Source organism: Silene latifolia, chromosome 3 (genome assembly GCF_048544455.1).
Source record: "Silene latifolia isolate original U9 population chromosome 3, ASM4854445v1, whole genome shotgun sequence".
Taxonomy (NCBI): domain Eukaryota; kingdom Viridiplantae; phylum Streptophyta; class Magnoliopsida; order Caryophyllales; family Caryophyllaceae; genus Silene; species Silene latifolia.
In genome coordinates, this window is record NC_133528.1 from 144,564,633 (window position 1) to 144,591,597 (window position 26,965).

General features: G+C 36.3%; 2 long non-coding RNA genes across 3 annotated transcripts; both read left to right on the forward strand.

The window, feature by feature from the left end:
* Window positions 1-4,142: 4,142 nt before the first annotated feature.
* On the forward strand, window positions 4,143-13,064 carry LOC141648275 (uncharacterized). The gene is made up of 4 exons (XR_012545982.1): window positions 4,143-4,316; window positions 4,416-4,483; window positions 9,253-9,339; window positions 12,767-13,064. It is a non-coding gene; the product is annotated as an uncharacterized LOC141648275 (long non-coding RNA).
* A 2,597-nt stretch (window positions 13,065-15,661) lies between these two features.
* Window positions 15,662-17,684, forward strand: LOC141646400 (uncharacterized). Of its 2 annotated transcripts, none has more exons than XR_012545541.1 (3): window positions 15,662-15,823; window positions 15,922-16,029; window positions 17,317-17,684. It is a non-coding gene; the product is annotated as an uncharacterized LOC141646400 (long non-coding RNA). The 2 variants fall into 2 exon arrangements; XR_012545542.1 differs by having other exon boundaries at window positions 17,492-17,684.
* The last annotated feature ends 9,281 nt before the right edge of the window (window positions 17,685-26,965 follow it).

Sequence of the window (26,965 nt, forward strand, 5' to 3'; positions counted from 1 at the left end):
TACATAAGTTGATGTTACCTCATGACATTGTTGTTTGAGATTTATAGCTCTCTTGTTGCTTAAGTTTGAGCTCTCTTAACATACTTTGTTTCTATGCTATCTAAGTTACTTTCCTTTTTGTACAACTTCTAAACTTTCAAGCTACCAGTTTCGATTCATTCTTAAAGGTTTGTGTCACTTCTGCAAACCTAACCTATTTTTGAAGACTTGAAAATGAAAATTTGATTTAGTTCCCTATTCCTTTCTTGAATATAAACTCATTTATCGTAATTTTAATTACTAGACCCGAAATTTCTTTAAATTTTATCCAATTTCTATTAACCTTGATCTATTTATGACTTCTTTGTCAAAGTTTAATATTATATTTCACGAATTTAACTCCCCTTTTAGTTTAAAGGTGAAACCTTTATTTCTACTTTGGCTTTTTGCAAAAGAACATTTGAGAAGATTACCTTTCTCTTATTTTGATTTTAACGTTGATCGGATGTTAGAACTAGTTATTGGAAACGTTTGATAACTTGTTCTACGCTTGTCGGCGAATAGTTTTTGTTTTAAATTTGTCTCTGACTTGGAAAGTTAGCGTTCTTGTGTGCACGACAAGAGCAATTCCGTTCCATGAATGAGACTTATATTTTTGAAAACTCTTCATTAATGTTTTTGAAGGTATTTTGATTTTTGATTTATACAAATGATTTGCCTTTTGACCTTATCTTTGATTTGGAATGTGATGTTCTTGAATACGTAACGAGAACACTTTCGTTCCCTTGATGAGAATTTGGTTCTGTCGGAAAATTTTATTTGAAACTTTTGAAAGAATTTTGATTCTTACGATAAATAACCTTTAAAATGTTTTGGTTACCGATTCCAATTTCAGTTTTATTTTCATAACCTTCCATTTATACTTTCAAGTTTCGAGGACGAAACTTTTTAAAAGATGGGGTGATTGTAACACCCCGTATTTTATTAAGTTGGATAAAATTCTTTTAATTGCTATTTTGAATTTAATTACATCATTTAGCGATTTATATATATATGCTTAGCTAATTAATTAATTTCATCATAATTCGATACGTTAATTTTAATAATCATTAATAAGTTTATTTAAAGTTAGTTCGAATTTATTGAAGTTAGTTCGGGTTTATTTATTTAATAATTTCCGTTTCTTTACGAGTCCTTATGAAAGTTGTTTTAAGTAAACCCGAGATGGATTTTGGGAACAAAACCGTCCCATTTAGCTATTTTGAGCTTATTTCACTAAATTAGCAATTTTTATTAATATCCGTTAGTTTTGTAAAAATCGCTAATAATTCCGATTTTATAAAGGTAAAACTGGACTTTTGAAATTGGTAACCCAAAATATTAAAAGGTTGTGAAAATAAAACTGAAATTGAAATCGGTAACTAAAACATTTAAAAGGTCACTTATCGTAAGAATCAAAATTCTTTAAAAGTTTCAAATAAAATTTTCTGTCAGAACCAGATTCTCATCAAAGGAACGGAAGGGTTCTCGTTACGTATTCAAAAACATCACATTCCAAATCAAAGATAAGGTCAAAAGGCAAATTATTTGTATAAGTCAAAATCAAAATACCTTCAACAACATTAATGAAGAGTTTTCAAAAATATAAGTCTCATTCATGGAACGGAAATGCTCTTGTCGCGCACACAAGAATGCTAACTTTCCAAGTCAGAGACAAATTTAAAACAAAAATTATTCGCCGACAAGTGTAGAACAAGTTATTAAACGTTTCTAATAACGAGTTCTAAAATCCGATCAACGTTAAAATCAAAAGAAAAGGAAATCCATTCAAATTTTCTTTTGCAAAAGCCAAAATGGAAATAAAGGTTTCACCTTTAAACTCAAAGGGGAATCAAATTCCTGAAAATATAATATTAAACTTTGACAAAGAAGTCGTAAATAGACCAAGGTTAATAGAAATTGGATAAAATTTACAAAAATCTCAGGTTTAGCAACTCAAAACCATGATAAGGAAGTCTATACTCAAAGAACAATTAGAGAATCAAATCGAATTTTCATTTTCCAAATCTTTACAAGTAGGGAAAATTTTGTGAGGGTAACATAAATTTTTAACAACGAACCAAAAATAGTAGTTTGAAATATTTAGAAATTGTGTGAAATGAAAAGTAAGTTAGACATCATAGATACAAGTATGCTAAGAGGGTTCAAGCTTAACCAACAAAAGAGGTATGATGAACTTCCTAGGGATAAGAATTGAAGTCAAAAATATCAGAGCATATTTGCTCCCGACGCACGTTTGTGCACCCCACTATAAATAACTTGACCTTAAAATAATAAACCCGAACTAACTTCAATAAATTCGAACTAACTTTAAATAAACTTATTAATGATTATTAAAATTAACGTATCGAATTATGATGAAATTAATTAATTAACTAAGCATATATATATAAATCGTTAAACGATGTAATTAAATTCAAAATAGCAATTATGAACCCGAGATGGATTTTGGGAACAAAACCGTCCAATTAGCTATTTCGAGCTTATTTCACTAAAATAGCAATTTTTATTAATATCCGTTAGTTTCGTAAAAATCGCTAATAATTCCGATTCAAGCTGATATCGTATTATTTCCGTTAACTAGCTGAGTTTATTTTATTTTATTTTCACTCATTAAATTTATTTATTATTGATTCCGTTTTATTACTGAAACTTTTACTTAAATCGGTTAAATTTAACTCGAAACGATTTTAATAACGATCGAAGTTTCTTAACGATTTAAGAAACGACGTATAATAAATAGCAAAGGCTAGCAGGTGTCATTGTCTCATTTATAAACAACGCACGTCTCTCTCTTTCCTTCTTCGTCCTTCTTTTTCCTTCCTTTCGTACTGTTCTTTGAAATTTGATCTGTTAATCGACGTCGGTGCTTCGTTTCTCATCCGTTTTCAATGATTTTTGTTCCATAGCGCTCCTCTCGTCGTTCCTGTCAATCCGTTGTAAGTAAAATTAATTTTCGTCATTTATTTTTACAAACCCAATTTATATTTTCAGCTTTATTTATTATAAGACGGTTGTATGTACTAAAATAGACGGTCTGGTAGAATATTTGTTAGTCATAAATGATTAGTTCAATCGGAAAAAGGTAATAATGATAGGTTACTCAGTATTACTTGTTAAATTTGTGTATTTTGAAAGCTGGTTAGTCTGTTTAATAGTTGAGACGGTGTATACCGACCTCTAGGGATCATTTGGGATGCTAGCTAGTAAGTGGTATATTTGAGACGGTGTATACTGACATGTAGGGATTGTTTTGGGATGCTATTTGGGATCTTGTTTAGTTGTGGTATTGTGCAAGAAATTAGGATGTTTTTGAGTCCGCTGCATGGTGTACTTTGGGACTTTTTTTGGGACTGTTTTGACTCGGTTTAGGACTGGTTTAGGATAGATTGAACTCTGTTTTGGTACCAGTTTTTGTGCAGAATTACGTGTTTACTTTTCCGCAATAAATGAGGGTGTTACAGTTGGTGTAACACCCCGTATTTTATTAAGTTGAATAAAATTCTTTTAATTGCTATTTTGAATTTAATTACATCGTTTAACGATTTATATATATATGCTTAGTTAATTAATTAATTTCATCATAATTCGATACGTTAATTTTAATAATCATTAATAAGTTTATTTAAAGTTAGTTCGAATTTATTGAAGTTAGTTCGGGTTTATTTATTTAATAATTTCCGTTTCTTTACGAGTCCTTATGAAAGTTGTTTTAAGTGAACCCGAGATGGATTTTGGGAACAAAACCGTCCAATTAGCTATTTTGAGCTTATTTCACTAAATTAGCAATTTTTATTAATATCCGTTGGTTTTGTAAAAATCGCTAATAATTCCGATTCAAGCTAATATCGTATTATTTCCGTTAACTAGCTGAGTTTATTTTATTTTCACTCATTAAATTTATTTATTATTAATTTCGTTTTATTACTGAAACTTTTATTAAAAACCGATTTTATTAACTCGAAACGGTTTTAAAAACGAGCGAAATTACTTAACGATGAAGAAACGTACGTATAATTAGAAGCTAGCAAGCTAGCTGGTGTATCATTATTATTATTATTACTATTATTTATTATTATTACTCCCTCACCGTTTCCCCTGACCCTTCTTTTCCCCTTCCCTTTTTGCGTAAAACAACAGACAACAACAACTTTGAACAACAGTTCCTCAGTCCGTCATTTTCCGATCATTCAAACCCCAGATCCCGCCTCCATTCTCAACCAAATTCCGTAATTTTTGTACCATTCTCTTCCCCTTTCCTTCCTCCTCCTTTTAAGGTAAGAAAATCTCCTTTTTATAGTGGTTTCGTCTTTCGCCGTCTTATAAAAGTGTCGTCTTTTAGCTTCTTTATTCCGTTTTCTTGCCCTTTTATGAAGGATTCGAAGACCCGGGGTGAGGCTCGTGCCTTGTGGACGATTTATTCGAACAATAAGGGGCGTTTAAGGTAACACGATTCTACCGATCCTATTATTAATATTATTGTTCGGGGTTGTATGTGTATGTGCTATTATTTGTATTTTATGTGGTAAAAACGATGGTGAACGACCGTTGTATTAATTGTTATTAATTAAGATAATAGTTATATGTATTTTCTAGTGGTGAGTACGAATTGTTAATGGAACAGGGGTATGAGTAACGATATAGCGTGAGAGGCATGAAATTGTTGTTAGGATTGTGGAATACCGTAACAGTGAATGTTATTTGAGCCAAAGTGGCTTTAATTAGTGTGGGGATTTGAATTAATAATGGACACTCTTATAAGTAGATGATGAGAATAATTGATTTTGGTTAAAGATGCCGAGAAGAAAATAGATGGATTTTTGTGTTGTGTTTAAATTGTCGATTTCTTTGACTAAGACTCGTATGGTCATAATTTGGGGGAATTTTCATAATTGAATGTTCATGTGGTGTTGGTTTGAGACGGTTTTATACAAGTTTTATTTATCCATTTTGAGAAAAGTTGGTACCTTTGGATTCATGGTGAAGTGGGTGATTATGTTGGGTAATTTAATTGGGTGAATACTATCATTTTAATGCTTAAAATTTCGTCTTAAGACGGTCACAAATGAGCTTCTTTAATAGTGAAAATGGGTTTTGTCGAGCAGTTTTAGCGGGCTGTTTTGACGGGTTTCTTTATGTTAATTTGAACCAACTTCTTTGCTAACGTCTCAAGTACATGTACATGTTGGGTTTGGGTCTTTTGTTTGGGTGGTATCCGTCGTGGTTTGGCCTAGGAAACCGTCCTAAGACGGCTGGACAGTAGGGTGTAGCCTGGCCGTGGCCTACTGCAGCCTGGCCGTGGCCTGCTGTAGCCTGGCAGCAGCCTAGCAGTAGCTAGCTGTGGCCTGGCTGTGGCCTGGCAGTGGCCTGGCCGTGGCCTAGGCAGTGGCCTGGTCGTGGCCTAGGCAGTGGCCTGGCTAAGTCGCGAGTTTGGGCCGTATCTATAATTGTTTTGACCCTAGTATGGTTTATTTAAAATATAATTAAATTAATTTCCGTCTCATATTTTATATAAAGATAATTCGTTAATATCGTCCTTTCACATAATTATTTTAGGTGGCTCATTTGTGGTTGAAGATGAAGAGTAATTTTGAGTTTTAGAGCTTTCTCAAGTTTATTGCTTGTCTCTTTGCTAGCTTAAGGTAACTATTCCGAGTTACTCGACGAATTAATGTCACATTAGTAGTTAATGTTGTGCTCGTTGTTTGTTAAATGTTTAGGGATTGATAATGTGTTACTTTCGTTTTTCGCATGATAGAAATTAGAAATAGCATGAGAGTAATATAGCGATAATTGTAATGTTGGATGATTATGCCGAAAACTGAGCCTTGGTCCCTTTGACTGATTCGATGTCAGTCAATTGTGTGATTGGTCACCGCAATTTAACCCGCACTGCCGCAGGTGGGGTTGCGGGTAAAAATTCGGTTGGATGAAATTTTGAATGAATTAGATAATCGGCCTTTTTCTTGTTTTAGGCCATTTATTATATTTTTATTTCACATGTGTAGTTAATTGATTTGAGTAGTTTCTTATATTATAGAAACGGCCCTAGATTCCCTAAAGCCTTTAATATTGTTAAAATTGCTAGAATTGGAAGTTAGTATTGAATTTGTATTGAGGAACTGTTGGTTTATCTGCTGAATAGACAATATTATATAGCCTTTCACATGATAGAATGTTAGAATTCATGTTGGTAAGTGGGACTTTTTGCCCTCTTAAGGTTAAGTGGGTGTCTTACTTGACTTGTGTGGTGAGTCTTGTGTGGTGTGGGCTAAAGTATTCAAGCTGGGACTAGCTGTGACTAGGTGCTAGGTGAGTATTTCGGCCTTCATCATAGATAGGTCTTTATAGTCTTTGACGAGTATATGTTCACTGCTTGATAGCCTTTGTGTTCCTGACTAGTGGATGTTTATCCAAGTTGGGGCATGACCTCAGGTACTTATTTTGAAAGTATGGGGTCAGCTTAAGTACTAGCCGACCCTTCGGTGGTGTCCTTAGGGTACTCACTTCACTTTGTTTTAAAAAAAGTTGTGAGTCTTGGGTGCGGTGGTGTGTATCCGCATGTCTAGGTCTGCGCAGATTTTAGGCTAGGGTTGTGTTGTCTCTTGGCCATGTTTTCTTAATAGTAACCGCTGAGCCAAGATACCGGTTCGATTACCTTCCCTACCTCGTGGTATAGACTTGAGTTACAAAGTGACTATTGACGGGACTAAGAACTTATGCCTGTCTTTGATATATTGCCCTTTCTTGTATGGTGATTCTATGAATCATAGAAGGTGAGATGCAAGCCGGCTATGGTTGATAGAGTTTGGATTCCTGGATGTTATGTGATTCACATGATAGTGTAGTATGAGTCGGTCTAGTATTCACATGCTAGGACTATGTGTTGTTATATTGTTGTTCACATGATAAGCACGATTGTCTAGCATTTATATGCTAAGGCATTGTGTGATTCGTATTCATATTCTTATGTTTACATGTTATATTAATTATGACATTTCGTGGCTGGGAGAACTCGGAGTTACTCCCCACTGACTGTGGCTTTCGTATTTGTATAAAATGCGATTGACAGGTAGGTGATGCATATATGGGGTACACGGACGAGCTAGCGAGTAAAGTAACCCTGGAACCTAGACTGGTTTTATTTCATTGTGACCTTAAACCCTTTTTATGTCACATACATTTTAGGGACATATGTCTCCCTTTTCTATTTTGGGTTTGTATCTTTACTTTTTCTTATCATTAGCTATGTATGTAAAGTAGTTCATTAGCATTGCAGGTTTTGGCACCCGCTTCTGGGAATGTTGGAAATGTTGTGATTGGTTTAGTTAGAAAATTTTTGAAATTACAGGTTTTTGGCTAGTTGAACCAATTACAAACATATCCTACCAGTTTTTCTGTAGAATTACGTGTTTACTTTTCCGCAATAAATGAGGGTGTTACAAGACTCGAAGTTACTCCCCACTGAATTGTGGCTTTCGTGTTTGTATAAAATGCGATTGACAGGTTGTGGATGCTTAGTTGGGGTCACAGACGGGCTAGTGAGCAAGGAACCTTGGACCTAGTTTTGGCTATTCTATTAGTAAACTTTTTATACTTTTGGTTTGTATATAATTTGAAGGGACATATGTCTCCCTTTCTATTTTTGGTTTGTATCCTTATATTCCCGCGTCTTTAGTTATATATGTAAGTTAGTTTATCAGCTGTTGCAGGGTTATGACACTCTTCTTGAGTTGGAATTGGTTGTGAATGGTTTAGTTAGAAATTTTTTTGAAATTGCAGGTTTTTGGATTAGTTGAACCATTTACAAACATATCCTACCAGTTTTTCTGTAGAATTTACGTATATAATTAAGGCTAGATTTAAGGGTGTCACAGTTGGTATCAGAGCCAGGTTTCGATCCTGGGACCTGTGGGTTATGGGCCCACCACGCTTCCGCTGCGCAGATTTTAGGCTAGGGTTGTGTTGTCTCTTGGCCATGTTTTCTTAATAGTAACCGCTGAGCCAAGATACCGGTTCGATTACCTTCCCTACCTCGTGGTATAGACTTGAGTTACAAAGTGACTATTGACGGGACTAAGAACTTATGCCTGTCTTTGTTATATTGCCCTTTCTTGTATGGTGATTTTATGAACTGTAATAGGTGAGATGTAAGCGGTTCTGATTGATAAAGTTTGGATTACTATTTGTTATCTGATTCACATGATAGTTTAGTTTGGTCAGTTTAGGGGTCATTTGTTAGAATACATGATAAGTAAATGGTTTATCAAATTGTTTACATGTTACATTACATGTTACATTAATTTTGACGATTCGTGGCTGGGAGGACTCGAAGTTACTCCCCACTGAATTGTGGCTTTCGTGTTTGTATAAAATGCGATTGACAGGTTGTGGATGCTTAGTTGGGGTCACAGACGGGCTAGTGAGCAAGGAACCTTGGACCTAGTTTTGGCTATTCTATTAGTAAACTTTTTATACTTTTGGTTTGTATATAATTTGAAGGGATATATGTCTCCCTTTCTATTTTTGGTTTGTATCCTTATATTCCCGCGTCTTTAGTTATATATGTAAGTTAGTTTATCAGCTGTTGCAGGGTTATGACACTCTTCTTGAGTTGGAATTGGTTGTGAATGGTTTAGTTAGAAATTTTTTTGAAATTGCAGGTTTTTGGATTAGTTGAACCATTTACAAACATATCCTACCAGTTTTTCTGTAGAATTTACGTATATAATTAAGGCTAGATTTAAGGGTGTCACAGTTATAAAGTTCTATAATAAGAATACTATCTTTACTAATTATGATTTAAACACGGCTTAGTAACTCGGAACAAAAGTAAGAAAAAGGAATACCTTACGGAAATAAATCAAAATTTCATTTTCAAATCCTTAAAAATAGGTTAGGTTTGCAGAAGTGACATAAACTTTCAAGAATGAATCGAAACTGGTAGCTTGAAATATTTAGAAATTCCCCGAAGTGAAAAGTAACTTAGACATCATAGGAGCAGGTATGCTAAAAGGATTCAAGCTTAAAGCGTTGTATTTTCACTCATTAAATTTATTTATTATTAATTTCGTTTTATTATTGTTTTGGGCCGTATCTATAAATTGTTTTGACGCTAGTTTGGTTTATTTAAAATATAATTAAATTACTTTACGTCTCATATTTTATATAAAGATAATTCGTTAATATCGTCCTTTCACATAATTATTTTAGGTGGCTCATATGGGGTTGAAGATGAAGAGTAATTTTGGGGTTTTAGAAGCTTTCTCAAGTTTTTACTTGTCTCTTTGCTAGCGTAAGGTAACTATTCCGAGTTACTCGACGAATTAATGTCACATTAATAGTTAATGTGTGCCTGTTGTTTGATAAGTGTTTAGGTGAATGAATTTTATAGCTATAATTGTAATGTTTTGTTGGGAAGGTGACCTTCCCACATCGGTAGAAGAGGGGAACGAAGCATGGTTTATAATCATGTGGCTACCTCTTCCTAATGTGACGCGTTTTAAAGCCGTGAGGGGGTTGTGTCTCCCAGAGCGGACAATATCACGTTAGCAGGTTACCTTGGGCTGTTACAAATACTGTGACACCCCCATTTATTGCGGAAAAGTAAACACGTAATTCTACAGAAAAACTGACAGGATATGTTTGTAATTGGTTCAACTAGCCAAAAACCTGTAATTTCAAAAATTTTCTAAACCAATCACAACATTTCCAAGAGGCGGGTGCCAAAACCTGCAATGCTAACGAACTACTTTACATGCCATAGCTAACGATAAGAAAATGTAATGATACAAACCCAAAATAGAAAAGGGAGACATATGTCCCTAAAATGTATGTGACATAAAAAAGGTTTAAGGTCACAATGAAATAAAACCAGTCTAGGTCCCAAGGTTACTTTGCTCGCTAGCTCGTTCATGTACCCCATATATGCATCACCTACCTATCAATCGCATTTTATACAAATACGAAAGCCACGGTCAGTGGGGAGTAACTCCGAGTTCTCCCGCCACGAAATGTCATAATTAATATAACATGTAAACATAAGAATATGAATACGAATCACACACTGCCTTAGCATATAGATGCTAAGGCAATCGTGCTTATCATGTGAACAACAATATAACACCACATAGTCCTAGCATGTGAATACTAGACCGACTCATACTACACTATCATGTGAATCACATAACATCCAGGAATCCAAACTCTATCAACCATAGCCGGCTTGCATCTCACCTTCTATGATTCATAGAATCACCATACAAGAAAGGGCAATATATCAAAGACAGGCATAAGTTCTTAGTACGGTCAATAGTCACTTTGTAACTCAAGTCTATACCACGAGGTAGGGAAGGTAATCGAACCGGTATCTTGGCTCAGCGGTTACTATTAAGAAAACATGGCCAAGAGACAACACAACCCTAGCCTAAAATCTGCGCAGACCTAGACATGCGGATACACACCACCGCACCCAAGACTCACAACTTTTTTTAAAACAAAGTGAAGTGAGTACCCTAAGGACACCACCGAAGGGTCGGCTAGTACTCAAGCTGACCCCATACTATCAAAATTAGTACCTGAGGTCATGCCCCAACTTGGATAAACATCCACTAGTCAGGAACACAAAGGCTATCAAGCAGTGAACATATACTCGTCAGAGACTATAAAGACCTATCTATGATGAAGGCCGAAATACTCACCTAGGACCTAGTCACAGCTAGTCCCAGCTTGAATATTTTAGCCCACACCACCCAAAACTCACCACATAAGTCAAGTAAGACACCCACTTAACCTTAAGAGGGCAAAAAGTCCTACTTACCAACATAAATTCTAACATTCTATCATGTGAAAGCTATATAAATGTCTATTTACAGCATACAATCCCAACAGTTCCTCAATAAGAATTCAATACTAATTTCCAATCCTAGCAATTATAACAATATAAAAGACTTTAGGGGAAACTAGGGCCATTTCTACAAAATAAGAAGCTATTTAAATTCAACTAACTAAATAAGAAGCTATTTAAATTCAAATAACTACACATGTGAAACAGAGATATAATAAATGGCCTAAAACAAGAAAAAGGCCGATTATCTAATTCATTCAACCGAATTTTTACCCGCAAACCCAGCCCTGCGACAGGTACGGGTCAAATTGCGGCTGACCAATCACTCAATTAGCTGATATCGTATTATTTTCGTTAACTAGTTGAGTTTATTTTATTTTCACTCATTAAATTTATTTATTATTAATTTCGTTTTATTACTGAAACTTTTATTAAAAACCGATTTTATTAACTCGAAACGGTTTTAAAAACGAACGAAATTACTTAACGATGAAGAAACGTACGTATAATTAGAAGCTAGCTAGCTAGCTGGTGTATCATTATTATTAATTATTATTATTATTACTCCCTCACCGTCACTTTCTTTGTTTTGTTGATTGTGCCGAAAACTGAGCCTTAGTCCCTTTGACTGATGCGATGTCAGTTAATTGAGTGATTGGTCAGCCGCAATTTGACCCGTACCTGTCGCAGGGCTGGGTTTGCGGGTAAAAATTCGGTTGAATGAATTAGATAATCGGCCTTTTTCTTGTTTTAGGCCATTTATTATATCTCTGTTTCACATGTGTAGTTATTTGAATTTAAATAGCTTCTTATTTAGTTAGTTGAATTTAAATAGCTTCTTATTTTGTAGAAATGGCCCTAGTTTCCCCTAAAGTCTTTTATATTGTTATAATTGCTAGGATTGGAAATTAGTATTGAATTCTTATTGAGGAACTGTTGGGATTGTATGCTGTAAATAGACATTTATATAGCTTTCACATGATAGAATGTTAGAATTTATGTTGGTAAGTAGGACTTTTTGCCCTCTTAAGGTTAAGTGGGTGTCTTACTTGACTTATGTGGTGAGTTTTGGGTGGTGTGGGCTAAAATATTCAAGCTGGGACTAGCTGTGACTAGGTCCTAGGTGAGTATTTCGGCCTTCATCATAGATAGGTCTTTATAGTCTCTGACGAGTATATGTTCACCGCTTGATAGCCTTTGTTCCGACTAGTGGATGTTTATCCAAGTTGGGGCATGACCTCAGGTACTAATTTTGATAGTATGGGGTCAGCTTGAGTACTAGCCGACCCTTCGGTGGTGTCCTTAGGGTACTCACTTCACTTTGTTTTAAAAAAAGTTGTGAGTCTTGGGTGCGGTGGTGTGTATCCGCATGTCTAGGTCTGCGCAGATTTTAGGCTAGGGTTGTGTTGTCTCTTGGCCATGTTTTCTTAATAGTAACCGCTGAGCCAAGATACCGGTTCGATTACCTTCCCTACCTCGTGGTATAGACTTGAGTTACAAAGTGACTATTGACCGTACTAAGAACTTATGCCTGTCTTTGATATATTGCCCTTTCTTGTATGGTGATTCTATGAATCATAGAAGGTGAGATGCAAGCCGGCTATGGTTGATAGAGTTTGGATTCCTGGATGTTATGTGATTCACATGATAGTGTAGTATGAGTCGGTCTAGTATTCACATGCTAGGACTATGTGGTGTTATATTGTTGTTCACATGATAAGCACGATTGCCTTAGCATCTATATGCTAAGGCAGTGTGTGATTCGTATTCATATTCTTATGTTTACATGTTATATTAATTATGACATTTCGTGGCTGGGAGAACTCGGAGTTACTCCCCACTGACTGTGGCTTTCGTATTTGTATAAAATGCGAATGACAGGTAGGTGATGCATATATGGGGTACATGAACGAGCTAGCGAGCAAAGTAACCTTGGGACCTAGACTGGTTTTATTTCATTGTGACCTTAAACCTTTTTTATGTCACATACATTTTAGGGACATATGTCTCCCTTTTCTATTTTGGGTTTGTATCATTACATTTTCTTATCGTTAGCTATGGCATGTAAAGTAGTTCGTTAGCATTGCAGGTTTTGGCACCCGCCTCTTGGAAATGTTGTGATTGGTTTAGAAAATTTTTGAAATTACAGGTTTTTGGCTAGTTGAACCAATTACAAACATATCCTGTCAGTTTTTCTGTAGAATTACGTGTTTACTTTTCCGCAATAAATGGGGGTGTCACAGTGTTCTGGAAGGTGACCTTCCCACATCGGTAGAAGAGGGGAACGAAGCATGGTTTATAATCATGTGGCTACCTCTTCCTAATGTGACGCGTTTTAAAGCCGTGAGGGGGTTGTGTCTCCCAGAGCGGACAATATCACGTTAGCAGGTTACCTTGGGCTGTTACAAAATATTAAGGGTGTCACAGTTGGTATCAGAGCCTAGAAGTATTAAGTGGTGAGATGATGGAGTAAACAAGCCAGGGTACTTGGAGATGACATAGTAAGTGAAGTTCAATGACGAGAATTGTAAAGGAGATACTTTGGGACATGGATGGTAACAAATGAATTTGTGTGGTGAATTGATTTTGGCTCTTAGAATCAATTGAGTTGAGGAATACCTACCATTGTGGAATCCTTGTTAGTCCTACGATGTAGTAGACATTTAGGGCTTTGTTGAGCACCTTAGTGAAGTAACCTTATCATATCGATCATAAGCTTTGATGAGTGTTTAGTAAGCGGTAACCCTTTCATTGTGCCGCTTCTATTCTCCTTTCCTTCTCTCTAACGTTCGTTGAACCTTGTTTTTATGCCGAATTTTACGTATCTTCTTCTTGCCCGAGATATCTTTTTAACTTGAATACCTCTTATTTATGTCAACCGTTATCTTTACGAACCTAATTTCAATTTATGGTTTTAGAAACTCTGAGGTGATAAAGTGTTGTTACAATTATGACCTTGTACCTTGAGAATTTGATGGTAAGTAAGTTTAGGATATCAAATTTGAAAGAATACTCCTTGGGGATGTTGATGACCAGAATGGATTGGTGATGTGATTTGGTATTAGTTGGCTCTTGAGAGTTCTTGAGTTGAGAGAGACTTAGTATTGAGAAGAATTTGTTAATCCTATAGTTTTATAGACCTTGAGGTCGCATTGAGTGCTTGAGATGATGAGACGATGTTGGAGCTGGGTGTAGTTCTGCTTTTGAGAATCCTTAATAAGTAAAAGGATAGAGAAACTTAAGATCCTATTGATTTTTCATAATTTGAGGTTGGTATGTTACTACCTTGTTTTGAAATGAGAACCTTGTGGAATATTTGAGGAACCTTCTCTTGGAGTTTAGAGCATGGTATTGGGACTCTTGATTGAAGGTTTACTTTTTGAGGAACCCATAGTTGACACTAGTGGGATATAAATACAGCTTTGTTGGAAGTCTTGACCTTAGGCTTGTGAAAGTCGTTTCGGGATGTTTGAGAATTTGGAGCGTTGAGATCACACTTATAGTGAAATATCTTGTTCCAGGGAATATGTTAGGAAGAAGTAACATAAGCGATTGAGGAGACTCTTGGGAGTGATGTTGTTATTGGAGATATGAGTGTCTGGCGTTTCCTTGGTGTCTAATCTCCCTTCTTCCTTGATCATGAGCGTTACCGCTCATATCTCTCTTCCTTACACCATCATACTCCTCTCGTAAGTTTGATGTTGGTAACCTATGAAACTCTATCTTTGACATCCTTGTAATTATGACTTCAATTCTTACCCTATAAAATTCATCATAGCTCTTTTTGATCAGTTAAGCTTGAATCCTTTTAGCATACCTGCTCCTATGATGTCTAAGTTACTTTTCACTTCGGGGAATTTCTAAATATTTCAAGCTACCAGTTTCGATTCATTCTTGAAAGTTTATGTCACTTCTGCAAACCTAACCTATTTTTAAGGATTTGAAAATGAAATTTTGATTTATTTCCGTAAGGTATTCCTTTTTCTTACTTTTGTTCCGAGTTACTAAGCCGTGTTTAAATCATAATTAGTAAAGATAGTATTCTTATTATAGAACTTTAAACTAAAAGTTTGAAAATGCTTTTATGATTTGCAATGGTTTTAACATTAGTGAATGTTAAATCTCGTTGTTGGTGACGTCCCCAATAATGGATTTTCTCATTTATTGGTGTAGAAATATTTTTATATCTTGATATGAATATGGATGTTCTTGTCTGATCAACAAGAGTATCACCGTTTCATTGAAAAAATACCTATATTTTCTTATAACTATAATTTCTCCTTCTAAGTTTCGAGGACGAAACTTTTTAAAAGGAGGGGTGATTGTAACGCCCCGTAAATTTCGGACCGTTAATATATTTCGAAAATAATTAATTAATCAAGTAAAATTTGACAATAAAGTATTTAAAGTAAAAATAATTCAAAGAAATATAATTTTATTATATTTTGGAGAAAAGTATTTATTTTGATAGTTTTGAAATGTTTAAAAATAGTTTAAACCGTGTAAAATCTTTTATTTCGAAATAAGGGCGTATCGGGGGGAAAATGACAATTCGTGTGAACGTTGGGTAAACGAATTTGGAGATGGGTCGTATGAATACTCAATTTTATTGTAATCTCGTGTTTAAGAACTTTGGTCTTGACGGAATTTGCATTTGACTTACGGATTTAATTATTATTGAAACGAGTCAAAACCGACTCGAAAAATCCCGACTCAAACCCGACTCCCTCCTTTCCTTTCTCCCTTTCACGCATCAAACCCCCTTCCCCTTTAGTTTTTCTGATTTTCCTTGCTTCCCACCGTCATCTTCAACCTTACAAAACCAAAACACCATTTTCAACCAAATTCCAAGCTATTTTGGCCATAATTTCTTCGTTTCTTATCGGATTTTCACGAAATTTACCTTTCCGGAATCCCCTCGACGAGATCTACAACTTGGTATAGTTTAATTTCAGTTTTCTTGAAGTTGTTTTAAGACCAAAATTCGGTAATTTCGGTTTTTGTGCTTAATTATGGTGTTTTAATTGTTTATTTAGGTGAAGAATTGGAAGACGGGTTCGGGGACTTGTATATTGTAGAGGATAGCGGCTAGTGTCGTTAGGGTTTGGGTTTTGAGGTGCTAATTGCTCTTTTTCTAGCTTAAGGTAACATATTTCGAGTTACTCGACGAAAGATCGTCACATGTTTTTGATTTTTGTATGTTTGGTGAATTTTTGTTTGGGTAGTAATTTTCACATGTTAAACTTAGTTGCATGCAAGCTTAATTTGTGCCTTTTGGTAGTTTAAATTATCAAAGTTGAATTGGGGACGATTAATTAATTTTCAGACGGTCTTATAATGTATAAAAATGAAAAAAAAAAGAGAAGAAATGGTGCGGCAGCGGGCCCGGCAGCAGCCGGCAGGCCCACGGCAGCCCCGACCGGTCTTGGGGTTGGCCCGGGTTGGTCCGTGCTTGTTTTGCGGTTTTTCGTACAATATTGGTCATTTCGGGTTAATTAATATTAGAATAGTATAAGTAACAAAAAGAGTAGTAATTTGAATTGAAGTATACTAGTAACAAAAATTATGTTAATGGAAAAAAATTGTGCTTATATTAATAGTTATCACATGTTAGGGTAATTTACGAAAGGAAATTTGTAATTAATAGGCTCAAAATGAATTTTATAGCTATAATTGAAATGTTTTGTTGATTGTGCCAAAACCGAGCCTTAGTCCCTTTGATCGATGCGATGTCGATTAATTGAGTGATTGGTCGGCCGCAATTTGACCCGCACTGTCCGCAGGTGGGGTTGCGGGTAAAAATTCGGTTGAATGATTTAGATAATCGGCCTTTTTCTTGTTTTAGGCCATTTATTATATCTCTATTTCACATGTGTAATTAGTTGAATTTAAATAGCTTCTTATTTAGTTAGTTGAAATTAAATAGCTTCTTATTTTGTAGTAATGGCCCTAGATTTCCCTAAAGCCTTTAATATTGTTAAAATTGCTAGAATTGGAAGTTAGTATTGAACTCTTATTGAGGAACTGTTGGTATCAGAGCCTATTGCTCCCGATGCACGTTTGTGCACCCCACTTAGAATCACTTGACCTTTAAATAATAAACTTGAGAGAAGGGTAGGATGGGTAGAATTAGGATTTTATGTGGTAGTCTGTTTGTGATTGCTAATTGTTAGATTTGTTGATTGTTAGTTATTAGTTTTGGTGCCGCTAAAGGTTGGTTATGCCAAGTGTAGAATGCTTCCACTTTCTTGATATTTCTTTTCGTATTCAGTGTATCTTACCTTAATCTTCCATTTTCGTTGTTCATTCGTCTTTCAAATTTCTCTTATCTCGCATTGGTAACTACCTTTCAATTCTTTCTCCCGATTCATATTAGGTTCGTTTTCTTCTTATAATAAAGTCCATGTGGACACCTTCCTTTTATTCCGCAGGATAGTTCCCTTGTTCAAGAGAACCCAGTTTTGAGAGAATGTATCATTGGAGGGCGTGAACGAGTGGAGAAATTGATTGTTTAAGGTTTGAGTTGTATAGGAGAATATAATTTAGGATCCTTTGGTTAGTCTTGTTAGTTGTGGCTTTCGTGTTTGTATAAAATGCGATTGACAGGTTGTGGATGCTTAGTTGGGGTCACAGACGGGCTAGTGAGCAAGGAACCTTGGACCTAGTTTTGGCTATTCTATTAGTAAACTTTTTATACTTTTGGTTTGTATATAATTTGAAGGGACATATGTCTCCCTTTCTATTTTTGGTTTGTATCCTTATATTCCCGCGTCTTTAGTTATATATGTAAGTTAGTTTATCAGCTGTTGCAGGGTTATGACACTCTTCTTGAGTTGGAATTGGTTGTGAATGGTTTAGTTAGAAATTTTTTTGAAATTGCAGGTTTTTGGATTAGTTGAACCATTTACAAACATATCCTACCAGTTTTTCTGTAGAATTTACGTATATAATTAAGGCTAGATTTAAGGGTGTCACACGCAGCAACTGCTGCGCCTCTTCCAAAGGGCGCAGTGCCTGCTGCGCCTGTTCCAGGGTGATTTCTGTCCCTGAACTCCTTTCTGCCTTGACGTAGTTTAGTTAGTTTACGTATTAATCAACTAATATTCGTAATATCGCTAATTTCAATTCGTTAATTTATTTCTTTTATTTCTTTTATTTCTTTTATTCCCTTTTTCTCAAATAATCCGTTTTAAAGGTATTTTCGACGTAAATCGCCTATTCCATTGTAATTAATGTAATTTTCATTATTGCAATTTATAATTATTTCTTTCATTGTTTGTATGTTTTCACATGTAAATGAGCATTAAATCCTACTTCGACCAAATTGCATGATAAACTAATTGTTCACCGACTTAGTTAATTCTCACATGTTAGGATTAATCTATGGATGTTGCGTTGCATGCATATAGCCGACGATATATCAAGTACGAATAAACTCCCTAATCATTAGTAGAGGCCGCTATCGAGGCGGGCGGGATTAGGTGTTCGATCAAAAGAGCTTCCTAATACGTACCCTCACCCCTTACTCCAGATCTCCGTGAGCACCCGTGTTCATTGGCATCCACGAGAGTCATTCTAGACATAGAATGCCAAGGGTAACGATTGCTTAGTGTTCATGTCACTACTTTGTGTCTTGACATGACATGAGGTATTCGAACGGTTCCAATTTCCCATAAAAATTGGTGGCGACTCCATACAAAATGCAAACGCTTGTCCCTCGTTTCTCAACCAAGCGCCCCCGTGGGCGGCCCGCTGTCCACAATCATGCACTATTAGACTTCGCCAGCATGCACACATACTCTTAAGTAACCTCCAAAAGCGAAGAAATCTGCAAAAAAAAGGAAAACAAAGTACAAAACATCATCTTAGTATCATCTTTCAGACAAAAGAAAATACAACAAATATAAAAAACACACCATATTAGAGCATTTACAACAATATTTTACATTATTTTACTACAAATCAGTGACATTTTATAGCGAAAACACCATACTATAGCATTTTAGTGCCTTGATGACATTTTACAACTTAATTATGTAGTCAACTTGCCAAAATGTATGAAAATAGATTACCAGTAATCTTCACATTCAATATCACATCATACAAACAACAGTATCACACGTTTTTCGTTATCATAGCCAACATGTAATTCGACATTACTCATTTTAATGAACACAAACGATTACTTCAATTCTATCATATGAAACTGTAATTTTGCACAATTAAACAATGTTAAACCCTAATTTTCGTGATTAAAACGATATGAAACCCTCATTTTTACAATTAAACAATGTTGAACCCTAATTTTCACAATCGATCAATATTAAACCCTAATTTTAGCGATTAAAACAAAAAAGACATCTTATAAACAACTACAACTTCAATTGATGATAATAATTGATTCAATGTGTCGAATTATGAACGAAAAAAGTTTAAAATCGTTTATAAGTAAGATATTTAGAAAGTTACAGCAAGAACATGAAAGTACACTAAATAACTTGACGATTAGTTCAATTTTTTTTTATTTAATCCTATTAAATTCACGTAATTCAACATACATACAATAATTTCGAACAAAATTAACATGTAAAATCAATTTAACACTACATAAGTTGAAATAAAATCGCAAAAATGAAAGAAAACGAGAAAAAAATATACCTCGACGATTTTTGCGCGAATTCTAATGAGAGTATTCAATCTAATGAATGAATAAATCAAGGATGTTGAAATACAGTTGAAATCAAGTTTGAATTTTTAGGTTTTCGCAGATTTTCAGTGAGATTTTTGAGAGGATTGTGATATATTTTTGTTTGAAATGTTTTAGATTGATTTTGGACTTTTTAGAGAGAGAAACTATTGACTGATTCTGGGAGTTTTAAGTGGTTTTGTTTGTTAATTTTCCCCGCGATATTGTTTTGTATATGGTGTGATATTTCATTCGTTACTCAATCCTCAAATATTTAGGAGTTCTCACCGGATCCCGACTCTGTATATATATATGTATATATATAGGGTCGGGGTCAGGTGCGAACCGTACGAACTAGCTCCAACCCAGTTTTTTTTTTTTTTTTTTTTTTTTTTTTTTTTTTTTTTTTTCAGATACACTTTATTTCCTTACTAGATACACCTCTTCTTCAGATACATTTTATAACATATGTAGATACATTTTTTTTCCACCCTAAAATTCTAGATGCACTTTTACACTTTTTTAACACTAATTTTTTTGGGAGTTTTAAGACTAACTCCGAGATACATTTTTATACTATTTGCGGATACATTTTATATTATTAACGGATACACTTTATGGAAATTGCTACAAGTTTTACCACTAACTCTCGGACACGTTTTATTTTTTTTGCGGATACATTTTATATTTTTGGCGGATACACATGACATTAAAGCTAGATACACATCTTTTCAAACCCACATACACATGTCATTAAAAGTCGGATACTTCCAAATACACATGATAGTACTACTAGGTACACATGTATCCCGCAGTAATATCATGTGTATCCGGGCCGATATTATGTGTATCTAGGTGGTATTTTGCGTATCTACCGCCCCCGCCACCACCACTGCCCTACCACCATCACCGCCGCTACCACCACCACCGTCACTACCATTACCAAACTGATCCCCACTAACACCATACCACTACCCCGACCATGCCACAGACAACACCGGCGACATCACCGCCACCATTGCCAACGCCACCCCGACGCCCTCAGGCTCACGCCAGTGACCTCTTTCTAACACGTTTGTCATTGTCGTCGACACTGAATCACCACAAGGTGACCACCCATTTTCATACATAACTGCTTCCATTCGTTTCCCCGGCGACACACGACTGCACCACCACCACTGAGTGCACCCACGCGTCACCAGACCACCTACCCCACTTACCAGCTCCTACCACCTCTCACGAGCACAACGAAATTATAGATCTACAAAAATGAGAAAAAATTTGGAGTTTGAAATAGTCGGAAAATTATAGATCTACAAAAATGAGAAAAAAATTTCGAAAAGCTGATCGTCCTTAAAAACCACTTCACAATGCTTAAAAACCACTTCACTCGATTTCTATGGTTTCCTCTTCACAATGCTTTATTAATGGTGTCGTTTATTGGCTCACTTCGGAAAATTATGTTATCGATAATTCCTCATTTGGCAAATGGATTGTTTCATTCGATATAGTCGAAGAAACTTTTGAAAAGATAGAGTTGCCAAACAAGATATTAACGACCAAAATACCGATGTTTGCACAAATGATGCACTTAAAATGTAGATCTACAAATGATGCACTTAAAAACCACAATACCAGGCGATAGAGTGACGAAATGTCCTACAGGTGAGGCCTCGACGGCGACTAGGGACGATAAGGAAGCGGCGGCCGTCGGCCGGTGTGCTGGTGGTCAGAGGTGGTGAGTTGTGGCCTTCATAAATGAGAGGGAGGTGAAAGTGGTGGTTTCGTCGAATGCAAAAGGTTGTCGACGGTAGCCTGGTTGATGTGTCGACGAGTTTCTGGGATGAACTCCGGCGAGTTGGTCGGTATCAACGGAGGAAATAGTGGTGGACAAGGATGACGGAAGTTAGAGGTCGATGTGGCTGTGTTGTTAGAAGTTAGAATAAGGAAGAAGGTTTAATTAGTTTCATTTGGGGTTGGGTACATAAATATGCCTTAAAATGTGACGGGAGTGTGTAAATCTGATAGAGTAAGGGGTTGGGATTTTTAGTTCGCACAGTTCGCACCGAACTTTAGGTTCGCACAGGATCTTATTTCTATATATATATATATATATATATATATATATATATATATATTAGTAGATTTAGTAGAAGTGTTTGGTATAACGGGTTTAGGTTAATAGATTGCTGTATACATGTATAAATTATAGACAGATTCATTTTTTACAATCTATTATAGTGAATATGCTGGTGGGAACAGCATGTTGGAAAACAGTAGATTCAATATGTCATTTACTAAACACATAATTTAGTAGACGATTGTTGAGTCAAACATGCTTAAAGCCTAGAATATGCTGAAATTTCATCAATCTGTTGTTTACCAAACATCACGAAGTATTAAACATGTGATACTTGGATCCAAAACAGATATACATCATCTGATTTTGTACTTTCTGAGTTTTATGATAAATTTTTTAAGTTTTATTTAAAAAATGAGTTTTTAATATAAAGTTTTTGAGCTCGTTTATTTAAACATTAAGCAAAAAAATATAACATTTGTCGAAAACTATACTTATAAACTCAATTCATTTTGAGTTTTGCCATTAAAAAATTATTATAAAACTTATAAATTTTAAATGCAAAAAAAAAAATACTTATAAACTTAAAAACTAAAAAGTATGAGGTTATCAAAAGAAAGTTATAGAAAGTAACTTATATGTTCGTTTTCTCTAAAAATAGAGTCTCTCAAAAAGAGTTTTCTTAGCAACCAAGTTCCCCCTAACCGCTTTCTTTTCCCTGCATAACCCATCCACAAACACCTCCACTACAGCTCTTTATCCGCCTAATTCCCCCTAATCTGATGAGCTGTCACTCATGCATCGCTTCAGTTTGACACATCACCCCCAGTTGTCCCCTCTCCACCTTTAAAACCACCAACAAGCTACCGTCTAACCCTAAACCAGCTTAAACCCTTTAATTTCATTTCCATCAAATCCTTTCAACCATGGTTTTTCATCTTCATCTAACCTTTGTCGTGCCGGTGTTAGCCTTAAATTACCCTTACATCTTTGTGCAGATTTCACTGGAGTAGATTTTTCAAAAGCTCTTATTGCCAAAATTCTAGATCAACGCTTTTTGGATGTTCCTCGTATTTATGCAAGGATTTCAGAGCACTGGCAGCTTCAAGGTTCCGTCTCTATTCGCGCCATGAAGCCTTATTATATATTTGAATTCTCTTCGGCTGCTGATCTTGCATATTTCCGCCAAAAACAAACGGTTAATATAGAAGAGATCTTATTTGTTTTTAGAACTGTATCAGCTACCACGGTTCCTGACAATTTGCTCTTTCACATTGTTCCTCTTTGGATCCGTGTGAAACACCTTCCTATTCAGTTAATGAATACCTCTGTGGCAGCTTTTCTCCTCTCGCATGTTGGAGATATATGTGAGGAGAAAACTTATCCTTCTCTAATCCCACCTCGGAATTTTGTGCATGTTAAAGTATGGGTTGATCTTTCAAAACCTCTCATACCAGGTTGCTATCTGGTCTTTAATGAAAGGGAGCATCAGTGGATTGGATTCTCCTACGAAGGAGTTTTTCGATTTTGTAAAACTTGTGGTCACTTGGGCCATCGTTTAGACGAGCTCATAGCTCGTGGACTGATGGTGCTACATGGCCCACCAGGGTCGGCTTTTTACAGTCCTGATATATTTGGACTCCCTCCTCGTCTCAAATACTTAAACTCGGAAATCGATACCCTTTCGAACTCTGACCCTGTTACTGTGGACTCTGGCGGTGCATCACCAGTCTTTTCTTTTTCATCATCGACCTCGGATGATGATGAAAATGGAAATGGCTACACCTATCCTCCTGATTCCTGTGTTCATGAGGATGAATCTCGTGAAGTTCTACTTGAGAATTTCCCTCTGGTCAAAGGATCAGTTGTGCCAGGACCTTTTACACATGTTCTTTCTACTTTTGATGTGGGAGGACTATCTCATGGTGGTAAACCATCTCATGCTAGAGATCTTTCCCCGTCATTTCGTATGACAGTGCCTGAGGATGAGGTTGATGCCTCACTTGATCTTGGCTTGGCTGAACCTTCAACTCCACCACATGTTGTTGATGTTAGCTGCCTTTTTCGTCTCTCTGTTGATCCCTCTGGCCCTCACCGTCCTGCTATGGACTTTCTTGGTAGGACGGTGAAGTTTGTTTTCAAAAGAAAGGTAGGAGTTGGTTTTAATTTCTACAGCCGTACTCGTTTTAAACATTCTAATAGAGAGAGTTTTATGGATTTGGCTGGGGACTCTGTTCTTGAACCAACTCCGGTTGAGTTATTAATGAGAAACTTAACTACGCAACCCTCTCTTTACAAACAGCCTGATAGGCTGCGTTCTTCCTCAGCCTCTGGTTTGGGTGGAAAACGCCCTCTGAATCCCTTTGAGTTCACTGTTCTTGAATTGCCGATGTCAAAGAAACACTGTATGGAACAAGCTGGTCCATTTTCTTTTATGGACGGACCAATCCTAACGCTTGTTCCCTCTTCTTTTTCAGAGATGAAGTTGTTGTTCCTGGCCTAGGTCTGGTGGCGGACCTTAATTCGCTACCCGTTTACCATTAAAGATATTTTGCTGGAATTGTAGGAGGCTAGGTTCGACGGATGATCCTACAATTCCTTTTTTACATCAAAGCGTCCAACAATATCATCCGTCCATTTTGGTTTTGCAAGAAACCATGACTTCTTTTGACTCGGCTTTTAATAAAACTTCTCATCTTGGCCTGCCTAACTGTTGTGGAGTTGATTCAGCTGGACGTAGTGGCGGCCTTCTTTTGCGATGGGACAATTCTATACAATTATCTATCTTAAGCCTAGAACCTCACTTTATCTTATGTAAATTAATAATCCCTAAAACACCTTGTACAAATTATGTAATATATATATTTTATTTATATATGGTGAAGCACGGTTTGAATATCGACAAGCTTTATGGAATCATATCAGTTTGAAGGTTTTGGGCCTTTCTCCTTTGATGCTGATTGAAGATTTCAACCAAGTTGAACTGTTTGCGGATAAGTTTGGAGGTACAGATTTCATTCGTGGTCAAAGTGAATTTACAACATGGAAAATTAACAACAGCCTTACGGAAGTTCCATTTTTTGGTCCTCGATTTACGTGGATGAACAATCAATACAACGACAATATTATAATGGAACGTCTTGACCGTGCTTATGCTAACCAGGAATGGTTTACTCTTTTCCCGTCTGCTTCCATTTTGCATCCTCCTATTCTGGTCTCTGATCATGCACCTATTATTCTTTCAATGTGTCTGGTTTCAAAACCTCGTAAGAGACCATATAGGATTGATAATTGGTGCTTATCTTATCCTGAGGTCCGTGACATGGTTTCACAAGTTTGGAAAACTCCTTTCTTTGGATCCTCAATGTTTGTGCTATCTCGTAAACTGGCCACGGTTCGACGCGCTATCTTGCAATGGGTTATAAATCATCGCATTTCTCACGGGATTAACTGGTCGGAAATTGAAGCTGATTTAGACTTAACAGCTACACATATTGTTGATGAAAATTCGGCATCATCTTTCCTGCATCTTCGAACCTCTCGCCTACAAATGTTGCGCAACCAACGTCATTACTGGATTCAACGCTCACAAATTAAGGCCGAGGTTTTGGATGGTTTTCCTACACGCTTTCTTTATAGTCATGTTAAACAAAGAGCAACAAAGCATCGGATTATGGCTCTTCGATCTGCTGATGGCGTGTGGTTGGAATCACCCGACTCTGTTACAAATGAGATCGTTCGTTATTTCAAAAATTTGCTAACCTGCAACATTTTACAAGGTCCTTCCAATCCCATGGCGTCTTTGCATTCATATCTAGCTGGACTTGATTTGCCCGGGCTAGGACTCGTTGAATGCTCTTTATTACAAGCCCCTTTCTCGGAAATTGATATTATGCATGCTCTCCGTGGTATGGATGCATCAAAATCTCCAGGTCCCGATGGAATTACACCTAAATTTTTTCACATTTTTTGGCCGGAAATAGGCCATCTAGTGACTTCGGCGATTCTTCGGTTTCTTAATTCGGGTGTCATGCTGAAAGAATGGAACAACACTATCATTGTTCTTATACCAAAAACTGACAAACCGGAGTTGGTCTCGCAGTTTCGACCGATTAGCCTTTGCAATGTCATATACCGTTTGGCTTCCACGTGTATGGCTAACCGTCTCAAATTGGTAATTCCTTCAATAATTTTTTATTCCCAGCAGGCTTTTATTCCCGATCGTCTCATGTCTGATGGATGCCTTATTGCTCATGAAATAACGCATTACATTAATAAGACCAAGAAAGGCAAAAATTGTTACTCTGTGATCAAGCTAGACATGCATAAAGCGTTTGATCGGGTGTCCTGGCATTTCCTCATGTCAGTTTTAGATCATTTTGGGTTCCCGATGTTTTGGCGTAATCTCATATGGGAATGCATCTCCACTGTGACCTATAGTATCATGATAAATGGTGAACCTTCGCCCTCCTTTCATCCTTCTTGTGGCCTACGCCAAGGCGATCCTCTATCTCCTTACTTGTTTATTATGTGTATGGAAATTCTATCTCGTCAACTTCAAGCAGCTGAGTCCCGTCACCACATTCTTGGACTCAAGATTTCTCGGTATGCTCCGCCTCTTTCACACCTTTTTTATGTTGATGATGTAATACTACGGTTTTATGAGCCTCTAGGTACTCTATCAAGTGGGCCTTACTCTGTCGAGTAAGGGTGTTTTGAATTTTAAAATAGTTTCTGACCTGTAGGGTACTCTATCGAGTAGCCCGGTTTACGGGTGATGTTTTGTCGGGTTTTGTTAATAACACGGATTAATATATATAAATCTTTTCGTCATCTTTACAATACACTTTTACAAACCTAATCACATTGAAAAGATATTCAAGTTACGTTCTTCGCATTCATCCGTGTTACTGAGAAATCCCGGAGCTTGAGAGGCCAGATTTCATCGTTCTTTGTATCATTGTGATCCTTGCGTCAAGGGTAAGTCCTACGTACCATTTTTATAGCATTTGGTTAAGGTTGTTTAAACCCTAATTTTGGGATTGGGGGTTTTCTATGTTTATGTTGATGTGGTAGTGATTGTATGATTATGTGTATAGGAGAAGGGTTCGTAGATGAAAGGTTTTGAGACAGCTGCTAGATCGTCTGATGTTTGTGTTGCATTCCAGGTAGGGTTTCCCTACTAAGTATTGGCTACATAATGTGTGGTGATTGTTGTTGTGATTATTGGTTAATTATATTGTTGGTTGATTTTGACGGTTGTTGGCTGTATATTGTTGATTGATTGTGTAACTGTCTGTGTTCTTCGGAGCGC